We start from the raw sequence: 11,642 nt of genomic DNA on the forward strand, positions 1-11,642 counted from the left end.
GGCTATACGTGCTTCGGGTCTGTAGCCTTGGCCGTGCTGCCACAGAAAGTTGTCGCCAGGTGTAGGGTGTTTCGATGTCCTCCTCCCCCGCCGGTCCTTACAGGGTGGCGACAACCGCGTCGTCTGCTACAGCATCCGCCCTGTCAGTGCCCACTCCTCGGCAGCGCACGGTTGGCGCGCGGTTGTAAACTCGTCTCGATGTAAAAAAAAAAAGCATTTGGCGCATGAAATAACACGAAAAAATTCATATCAAGCGTTAGTAGTTAAGGGGGTTGCATTGTTGGTCATGTTGCTATTTTATATTTGTAAGACAACAGCTGTAACGTCTTTTTTCTTTTGCGTACATCATAGTGGCTTTCTGACACTGCTTGATGCAGTGTCATTGTCATGCAATAACAATTTTGGTATTTGCAGGTTGCATTTGTTATACTGAGGTTTTCGGAGACATTAAAAATATCGTTTGGCAGTGCCTCATTTGCAGAAGTAGAAGCGAACATCTGGATCGACTAACGGATGGATGAATTCTATATATTTCTTAAACATCTTTATAGAGCAAACTTAAAGCGTACTAGAATACAAAGCCTACCCATTTGCTCGAAATCTTGCGCACGATACCAATGTCGAGAAAAACGTCCCCGGTATATGCAGACAAACGTTGCGCTATGTTGACGCTTTTCCAGTGGCGTTCCCATATGGAAGGGGCGGAGGGGGGGGGGGGGGGCACATCGGACACGTGCCCGAAAATGTTTATTGATTTTGCGGTTTGCCTCCCCTTCCACATCCGCACACTCCTCGTCCACGGTCAAGTGCGTGCCCAACCCACTTGGATCTTTCCACACAATATCCACCACAGACACACAGAAGAAGGTATTGTTCCGATTAAACAGCCTAGCTGTAATATGACCTGTTCATGCTGCGGTTATTCGGCGGTGGCAAATTCTACTGAAAAGAATGGGTGCCCTCCCGAATGGGTAGGGGGAGTGGGGAGAGACGTATGGAGAGAACTGCGACATGGCCTTTCTAGAATTGATATTTCGGCCACCAAAGCGTCCCTGACTACACCAATCAAAAATACACTTCAGCAGATAAAGAACGTAGGACGAAAGAAAACAAATAAAAACAGCGGGTGACTATAGATCACCGTCTAACTCGGATGTGTCAGGTTACATGTGGTACAGACGAAAAAGCGATGTTATTTATATCGGAAATAGTGAGCCTCAGAGTGCACTAAAAGTTGGGCCCAAATTAGCGAACCGCACGTGCATGCCTCTTAAGTTTTACGCAGGGACATAATTAGGTTGCACATGGAACTAAAACAGACGTGGCCGTTCACGCAGTGGGATAACTATAATGGGCGTTAGGATGTATAATACTTTTCAATTTATTACGTACTGCAGGCCCTGAACGGGTTCAAGCGGGATGGGCGAAAAAAACAAACAGCCTCAACTAAGAACCCATCGGTGGTGGTGGTGGAAAACTTTTATTGAGAAGGCCCGAAGTAAAGAAAATTAAAAAGCAGCGTTGTGAGCGGCCTTCAGGCTGCCGGTTGTGGCGTCCAGGCCGTGCCTAGTCACGACGTCCTCTGCCCAGGTCACCAGCCGGAGTTGGAGATCCGGCTCGGTGCTGGACAAAGCAGCCTCCCACTGCTGCGGACTGGTTAGGTGCCAAGAGGCAGGGGGCAAGTGCGCCGGGCAGGAGAATAAGATGTGATCGTAATTGGCGCGGAAGCTGTCACATAAGCGGCTGGCCGGCGAGTACGTCCAGGCGTGGAAGAGGGCAAGACGTGCAGGAGTAAGAAAGGTGTGGGCCTGAAGGTGGCGCCACAAGTGTTGGTGGTGCTGGGAAAGGGATTTGTGCGGTGGGGGGAAGGTGACGAGATAGGCGGTAGTGCAAGGTGATATCGTGGTACGTGAGGAGCGCGTCGCGCGTATCCATTCCCGGTGGGGGCGGGCTTGCTCGGTCAGTCGAATCGCGAGCGATGGAATTGGCCGCCTCGTTGCCAGGATGGGCCGCGTGAGCGGGCCCCCAGATGATTTGGATTGGGCGAGAGGGAACAGTGTCTGAACGCAAGATACCGGAGGCCGGGGGTGCCACCCGTCCAACCGCGTAGTTGTAGACTGCAGGCTTGGAATCACTGAAAATGTATTCCGCGGAGGTTTCCGTGATGGCAAGGGCAATAGCTGCCTCTTCGGCCTCGACCGAGGTCGAAGTGTATACTGAGGCAGTAAGAGTGGGTCGGAAAGAGTTGTCAGTGACTGCAAGGGCATGGGCTGGGTAGTGGCGGTACGGGGCGGAATCCACGTAAGCCACGGCGGATCGCATGGGTCCAGGAGGAAGGAAGGGTGCCAGCCTGCCAGTGCGTATTGAGAAGGTCAGTAAGGTGCTTCGAGGGAGGGGGTATCTAGGTTTCGGAGTGCCTTGTTAGTGATGCGGTCCACCCCCGGGGCGATATCCGCTTCAAGGTCAGGGTTGGGGGAACCGGTGTAGGCGGGAAGAGTTGTAGGGGGGTCGGTGCAGAGGTAGCGGTCCCGGAGGGCACCCAGGAAGTCACTATCAGTGAGTGGGGAGGAGTGAAAGAGATGGGATATATCCTTGCGCTGGGAAGCTTTGGTGTGTGTAGGGTCTAGCAGCACCCTGAGAAGTGACCACGTGTCGCGGAGACCCAGGTTGCCGGCCGTGCGGTCCTGGCCCCACTGTTGTCAAAGAAGAGAGGAGCAGTGCTCCTCCATGTCCGACGCGAGCTGGGCCAAACGGAGGCACAGGCGGCGATTGTGTTTCTGAGCCTGCCACCAGCGGTGGACAGCGTGATAGGCCTCCCAAAGGTGCAGTAGACGGCTGTCTGCCGTGGTGGAGTGTGGTGCTACAGGGAGTGTGGATGTGGCAGCATGTACGTCTGCCAAAAGGGTCTCAGTGCAGGCAGTGATAGGAGCAGAGGAGGAAGTAGAAAGACGAGTGGAACGGAAGCGGTCCCAGTCAACTATCTGGGTGAGACGAGTAGAGGTGCGAGCAAGGGAGGGGAGAGGGAAAGTGGTGCAGAGGATGTAGTGATCGCTACCGTGGGAGACTCTCGTATTAGACCAGGTCGGATCGGCTACATTTTTGGCGAGGGTAAGGTCTGGATTGGTGTCTCGTTGGACACTGGATCCGATCCTGGTGGGGCGAGCTAAGTCATTAAGGACGGAAAGACATTCGTTGTGGATGAAAGTCCAGAGCGAGTGGCCCTTGCGGGTGTTCTGGGGGGTAGCCCCAGCTAGTATGAGGTGCGTTGAAATCGCCCAGAATCGCCCAGAATATATCCGACCATGGCGTTGCGGCCAGCGCTGGAGAGCGCTTTGCGGAGGACGAGGAGTAGAGGGGCTGAAGGGGCTTTGGGAAGGCTCTACACATTGAGAACAAAGAGGCTTGCCTCAGTGCGACGGCGGGGAAGGATTTCGAGGAGGAGATGGGCACAGTCTGAAACGTCCAGCTGGTGCAGCACGGCAGCAAAGTTACGGTGCACCAGCGTGGCAACGTTTGAGTGGGCCTCACAAGAAGGATGAAAGGAGGTGTAGTCGCGCAGCTTCACGGGAGCTAGGGGTTCCTGGAGTGCTAGGACAGAGGGGAGAGTGTCGGGAGGGATGTTCTGGAGGTGGAGCTGTAGGGTGCTCCGCTTTCCGCGGAACCCCCGACAGTTCCACTGCCAGAGATTAAGGTGCGGGGGGAGTCTGGCCATGATGGATGGCGGGGTTACCGGACGGAGTTGGGGTAGGTGCCGGGGTGAGGGGGGCGGGGAGCGAGAGGTGCGCGAGGGTGGCCTCAGTCGCGCTCTGGCGGGCCTCTATAGGACCGCGACTCTGGTGTCTAGGGTGGTAAGGTGGGATTCGATGGTGGCTACGCGGTTGTCGACACTGGCGATGCGCTCCTCAAGTCGCACGAAGCGCGCCATGACGCGCTGCTCAAACGCCTCCAAGAAGAAGGCTGTTTTGCGAACGATGTCACGCTCGGGCGCTACGTCATCGGAGGAGGGTGATCGGCGTTTGTGCGGGGGGTCGCGGGTGGGAGAGGAGGCGCGCGATGACGCAGTCGAGGGTGCCGTGTTCATTGGCTCCACAGCTGGCGCCAGCTGAGGCGGCGTTTGTGAAGCTGCAGTAGCTGGGCAAGGAGGAGGAGAAGGAGCGGGGGAGGACAGACGCGCTTGCGCGGCCTGCAACTGGCGCGACAGCTCCTGAATTTGCAGCTGCTGAGCAGCAATGATGACCTTAAGGGCCGCGGTTTGGGGGTCCGACGTGTGAGGCTGCGATTTCCAGCTTACCGGTGATGTGGTGGTGGGGGCGGTGAACCCATCGGCTGCACGTGCGCGAGTTCCAATAAAAAAATTACTCCATCTCCCGCTAAAGGGAACCATGTGTGGATGCGAAGCAGCGGGGAGATGGTTAGCTTGAGCGGGAGATGGATACACCGCTCAACGTTGACGTTTCGATTCGGCTTCCCGAGCCCGGAGTTCAGGGTCCGCTTGCCGCCGTTCACGTTTCCTTTCGGCTTCACGAGCCCGAAGTTCGGGATCGCCACGTTGCCGCTCCCGTTTCGCGGCAGCGGCCCGAGCGCTCATCGCGGCGCTGCACAGGAGTGAGAATGAGGCGCGCGCGCTCCGTCATTTTCATACCGCGGAACTACCGTGGCGCCCCCAGTGGAGTATGCAGCTGTCGCACCACCTTTCGTGTGCGCCGCTTCGTAGAGTAGAGGATTCCTAGAGGAGAGAGAGAAAGGGGGGAGCGTAGGAGAGGAGAGAGAAGGGGAAGAGACGCGCATGCGCTGTGGGGGTGTAGGACGCCGCGGGACGGAAGGAGGGACGGACAAAGCCCCCGCCATAAGCTGCTTCGCATCTAAAACTTTGTACAAGCAAGATGCAGCATGCCGCAAACAATAAAAAAGTGCATTTGAGTTTTCGGGAAAACTTCACACTTGCCCGGAAAGGCATGTCGAATTCAGCGCTTATGTACTCACATTGCATGCGCGCGAGTTGTTCGTTGGTTCACACTTGTCTCTTGATTTGGACGATCCAGAGAAGTCTTCGTTTTGGCTCTTTCCGGAATAGAAATTCTCCAACCATTCCTGGAATAAATCGGACACAGGGGCACGCAACATCCAGGCATCTTTTACGAAGCGTGGAGACCAACCCACTGTGCGAGCTTGCTTTGGCAAGCGCGCTCCTCTATCTCCTATATGTTGTGAATAGAGCAAACATACATTTTCGGATTGCGGCTTGATGGTTGTTTACGTACTGATCCCTATGGGTGCAGCACCAACAGTCGAGACGCAGCGTATGTGCACTGTTGTATCTGGCGGTCCTTCGGGACAAAGGAGGCCTCATCGACTACGGGGAAGCTATCAAGTGCTCTTCACGCTTGTCGGTTCTCGGGGCAGGGAAGTGTCACCTGGGACTGAGGGATTAGCAATTAGTCTCCAGGCTGCCTCATGCGTCGCTAAACGGCAACGTCGCCCTTTGGTGCGGTTCCGTGAATTACCAGCGCCGCCCGAACTACGACGAGGCCCAGCGCCGACTGCGACGCGCCATCCTGGAGCCCCTTTCGGGACAGCCACCGCCCTCCCTGGAAATGGTGGCTTCCGCGAACTGACCGCTATGGAGAGGCGACTCTTGACTGGAAATGGTGGCTTCCGCGAATTGACCACTACGGAGGGGCGACTCTTGCAAGGGGCCAGCATCTAGCATTCCCGGATGTGGCTCCCAAGGTGTCAACCGCTGCCTGTGTACGGGGGCGACGCTCATGGGCGGGGTTTGGCGAACCGCTGCGGAGGTGGCCATTGGCTAGGAAGAAATAAAGTACATTCCCTCATCGTGTGAAAGAGGGAAACGGAAGGGATAAAACAGGGGGCTTGAGTGTTGTCAGAGACGCTTGACCATGTAGAGACGCTCGACCGTGTAGAGACACTTGACCATGTAGAGAACGCTCGACCATGTAGAACTCTAGGAGATGTAAACGCTACTACATGCAAAGATGTTAGCACGTGGACGGCTCCAATATCATGGAGCCCTTCTTGTAAAATACCATATGTACATTTGTATATAAAACAGTTTTTCTAGTCTCCCTGGATAACTGCTCCTCTCGGCACCTGGCACGGCACCATCCATGGAACCTTCTTGGCCGCTCGTACCTCGGCTTTCGCAACAGCACACTGCTAGTGTCGGTGTTTGCTTCATTGAAGCTCAGTTGCAAAGTAGCATATATACCCAGCATTCCTCGTCATCGGCCAATACAGCCATTGATCCCCAGTCGCAAGTTTACTGACGTGAGGACCGTAAGATCTCTACTCGTTTTTTTTTGTGCAACATCTTGAAGCGATCAGAGGCCGCACGCAGGTTTCCAGGCAGTTTTTGTATGTGGACAAATTGCTGGACATGTTCGTCTTTGTGTCATGTTATTAAGCGCCTATTTCAAATATGACTCTATTTCTCATTTCAAGAAAACACTAGCGAAAATGCGGCAAGCATAAAATGAGCGCAGCTTGCACTAGTGGTGCAAGGCTGGAGCAAACAGCGGAGCTGGTGATCGACCAAGCTACAGCCAGGGTCGCTTTTCCGACGACACTGGATACTCAAACGCAGACTATCGCGTTCTCGTTCTCGAAACTCAGCATCTTCGACTCGACGACGCCTCTTCTCCGCTGCAGCTTCGGCACGGTATTTCGGATCGGCTCGCCACCGGCCCTTTCCTCCTTTCCCCAGTACAGGGTAGCCAGCAGGTATTTACACTGGCTAACCTCCTTGTCTATCCCTTTCTTTCCCTCTCTCTCTTGCTTGGCAGCACGACGCGCTTCAAGACGTGGCCTGGCGAAGCGAGGCACACGTCTAAGCGAAGCGAGGCACATGTGGTCGCTAGGCGACGCGAAGTGACGTCATGGCTAGACGGAGCAGGTGCGCGGTCGTAGCAGCTCGGCGCGGCGGTGCGGAGCGGGGGCGAAGCGAGGCGCAGCTGGTTGCTAGGCAACGCGCGGTGACGTCATCGCCAGGCGCAGTTTCTTGTATACGCTATACGGATCGACCTCCGGCTTAAACAGCTCCGCTGTTAAAATGCCATTTACCAATCGTCGTTAGAACGATCGTATTTCTGAAGTGTTTCAAATTTTTTTTCTCAGCGCCGCGAATTATGCTTTACAACTGATGACAGCGTATGAAAATATATACAAGAAATGTTAGCTCAGGGTAAGTAGTTCTGGGAGATCATTCCACAGAATAGCGCAAAATAAACTTTTCTAATTGCATTTGGTGCTCAGCAAAAACCACTATTCGGAACGAACGCCCACAGTTCAGCAATAACGCGATGATATCTATACCTTCGTGCAGAAAAAAAAAGGGAAGATGGCGGCGACAAAGAAAGTACCTTTCCAAGTCGACCCCCAAATCAAAGCCAAACTCCTGGAAACGGTTCGAGCGCGATAAAACGATTCGGCATTCCGAGGTTGCCAAACGTTCGTGTTCAATTGTGATACGTACACAGTATAAGGAGGCATGAAAGCGCCGCTTAACCCGCAAACATAACTTGTGATAACTTATTCCATGCCTACGTTACTTGTAATATGCAAGTCGTTTCAAAAATGACCCTAAAGTACCAGACGTAGCAAAGACAAAAGGAAAGTGATAGGAAACAGCAACAAAGCGTGCATCAGTCACGCTTGATATGCACGTCCACAGGAGTCTTCTTTTAGGATCCCTTGGGAAAGAAAACATCTTGCAGCCATTCCTAGAGTGGTTCGTGCACTGTGGCACGCAACATCCAGGCATCTTAATCTCGCGACCGGTCAGAAGGGCGACAAGGCGACCGGCGCAGCTTGCACGTTTAACCGAAGCGCGGCAAGGGCCTAAACATGGCGGACGCTCCGACGACGGCGAGGAGAGGCCACAGCTACGATGGTTATATATATATATATATATATATATATATATATATATATATATATATATATATATATATATAATTTGCTGGAGTGGAAGCCTATTATAACTACCCATAGAGGCGAGTGAAGCCGCCGGCGGGCATCTTGTGTTGGGCAGGAAACCGGCCATGTAGCATATCGGGCGCTTTCACCACCAAACGTTTTTTCCCCCCACAAATGATCATAATGACTAAAAGAAAAACGTACTTATATATTCACCGTTAAGTGATATTCTTTCTCCGTGGTTACGGTCTATTAATTTGTTTCGCTGATTTTTAAAAAACAACCCGTTTTGAAAGCAACGACCTAACTTTATCTTTCGCTGGTTCCCAGTTTCTCTCCTTTGTGATGTGGTGAAGCCTGATTTTGATGTACAGCTCCAACACTTGCTTATTCAAAAGTTGTAAATGTGATTGTCCAACACGTCCAACTCTAAAAAGATACGGTTCTAATTGGGAAAACCACCTCTTTTCCAGTGATTGAATCAGTATCTGCAGGACCAGCGCCTTGCTTTTTAACAGCAGAGCTGTTTAAGCCGGCCGTAATGTGTCTGCTGAATCCAAAAATGTGGGCCTATCCTGTCGGTAGTGCAGAAAGGGTTCAAGCGCAATGGCACATATCCCCGTGAACTAGCGAAGCTGAGTTTACCTCTGCCTGTATCTCCCACTTCCCCTTACCCAGTAAGGAGTAGCAGGCTAGCTGGCCTGCTACTCCTACGCGTCTAGAGACACGCTCTCCAGGCCAACATCTCCTTCCTTCTCTTCATTGAAATCTACTCCTCCTCCTCCTAGATAAGCATGGTTGTGACTGCTGAAGCTTAGTCAGTCTTCGATAACCAATAGATAGTCAATCGATAGCTAATCTGGAAAATTCTGTGGATGACTTGGTTGTGCTTCATCATCATCATCAGCCTATATTTATGTCCATTGCAGGACGAAGGCCTCTCCCTGGGATCTCCAGTTACCCCTGTCTTGCGCTAGCTGATTCCAACTTGCGCCAGTTGCGACCCTGGTTGTGCTTAGCCTAGCCCAAATGCATGGTATTGTGCCTGGCGATTTCGGGGCAAAGGAGGCCTCACCAACAGACGTGCACCTGTGGAGTGTTGTTCACGCTTGTCGTATCTCGCGGCCGGGGAGCGTCACCGTCACCTGGGACTGATGGACGAGCAATTAGTAGAGACCGGATTTTAGGCAAATGCCTTTTTTGTTCCTTGCGCTCCTATCGCCCCACTTTGATATATGAGCATGAATTAGAGGTTAAGAAGGGCTTTTATAGTGTTTTTGTAGTGCCTATAAATGCCTATTTTGGCGTTTGTGCCTAAATGCCTATAAATGCCTAGAAATGCCTATTTTCAATATCGGCGCCCATATGAACACTATTTAGCCTGAAGTTTCGATTTCGAGTGCAGTTAGTGACCCTTATTCATGTTACCGGGCAACATTGACTGTTCGGAACTCTATGGGGTTCAACCTAGTCCTTTAGTTCAACCAACTCCCGGAAAACAACTGCTAGCAGCATTGAAATGGGACGCGCCGGCCAACATACGTCACCGCGCTGACATTGCGCGAGCGGTTGGCGAATGCGAAACCGCGGCGAGCCGTCAGGGGAAAGGAGAGTGAAGAGCAAAGAAGAAAGAAAATATGATGTGAACGCGGCTTTTGTTTTGTTTGTAATTTACTTTTTAGGGTATTCACCACCGTCGGGCGTTCCTTCTCAGCGTACGAGATCATTCTCAGTGACAAGAGGCACAATTTTGAAACCAAAAATCGGGAGATGGTGGTAGTTTGCTATTGTTTCCACAATCTTCACAGTGATTCTTAGACTTCGTTCCGCGTGCTCTCCAAACAGATTTATTCAAACATGTGCACTTCAAAAGGGCAGAAGTGTATTTGGCAGTGTTGGGACGTCTGGCCTGTACAATTCGGATAATGTCATTGTATATGAGGAAATTGCGAAGAGTTGTACCAAACAGTCCTCATGTAAGAGCATGCTTATTAATAATTTGTAGTCTCTCTTGCATTTATTATTTGTCTGTTTTTGTTGTGTCTTAATTTAATTGCGTCGGGAAGACATAAAGTATCGGTTTTTTAAATCAGTATTCCCACCTTTCAAGTATTCTTTTTCATGCTTGTTTCACTATATGCGACGCTCGAGTATACAGTGGCCATTGAACATGAATATGAGCAGTGTGCTTATTGAATGAAGCCAATTGATCGTCATTAGTCCAGCAGTATTATGGGACAATTGCACGGCTATGTTAAACTGTCGGCGCCTTTGTGCCATCATAGACAATAAGATTTCTTGTTTTCCTATCGTAGATATAGGCCGCGCACGCCTTCGTTTGAGATTATTTGCATTTATGTAAAAATTTATTCTGCCTATATTTACGACGTTGGAGACCTAAAACGTTGTTTTGCCTGCCTATTTTTGGCGCCTAAAACGCGCTGTCTTAATGCCTAAAGATCCGGCCTCTAGCAATTAGTCCCCGGGCTACAATGGGTGATTACCCTGGAACCGTTGATTACTCATGCATGTATAAAAGCGGACGCGTTTCGCCGCTGGTCAGATTTTCGGTGATCGCCGACTGTGTTCGCCGCTATCGTTGTGCTTCGATGTAGCTTGCTTTTGTGGGCACAAGTTCGCCCAATAAAGAATCAGTTTCGTCATACACAGTTTTACGACTGTTTTCTTACAATATTTAGTGATGTCGCCACGCTTTCATATAACACTCCAAGCGGATTTGTTCATTGCATTTGCCTTTGCCTTGCCTTTGCCGTTGCTCTCGCCTCGCCTCGCCTCGCCTTGCCTTGCCTTGCCTTGCCTTGCCTTGCGTCGTCGTCGCCATCACTGTCGCCGTCGTCTTGAGGTTCCGTATAGCGTCCAACGGCGATGAAATCGTCGCCGCGCGCCGTATGCTGTATGCGCGAGTGAAAAGCGCGCGAAGACAATGCCACCTAGAAAAAAAAAAGTTCAGGCCCACTCACTGCCGCCGTGACGTCACGCGTCTTGACCGAGCGAGCGAGAGCACGGGAGGCATGTGAAGGCATTGCCACCCAACGTTTATAGATACTTTTTAACGTTGTTGCCACCAGCGTCTCCCGTGAGAAGATGAAGCGTTCGCGGCGACTTTTCTATGTGTGCGACAGCTTCTTTTCGCCTTTAGCGTCGCGGTTGGCGTTGGTTTAAAGAATGCATTACGCTTTGGAGTTTTTGACGATGTGTCTGTAAGCCATTTATTATTCCACTTAAAGATAAGATTGTACGCTATAAAACGTGCGACCGATTTATAAGAGAAAGGTTTGATGGCCCAATGAATTGATGAAACAAATAAAATAACTTGTATTCATTCTTTTTTCTTTGTTTACACACACGCACACACACACACACACACACACACACACACACACACACACACACACACACACACACACACACACACACACACACACACACACACACACACACACACACACACACACACACACACACACACACACACACACACACACACACACACACACTGTTCCAGAAGATGCGCAGAACCTGCTAGTACTCATTTTCTTAATTTCTGCACTTTTCTCTGTTGTGCCTGCGCTTTTGTGCTCTTTAGAACATCTGTCTTCATAGACACATAGTTATTTAGGAGAGCGTTCGCTGCTGCAACAAGTATATTATTCAACACAATGTCTGGGTGATGGCCATTGAAACAA

This window comes from Dermacentor silvarum, chromosome 2 (genome assembly GCF_013339745.2).
Source record: "Dermacentor silvarum isolate Dsil-2018 chromosome 2, BIME_Dsil_1.4, whole genome shotgun sequence".
Taxonomy (NCBI): domain Eukaryota; kingdom Metazoa; phylum Arthropoda; class Arachnida; order Ixodida; family Ixodidae; genus Dermacentor; species Dermacentor silvarum.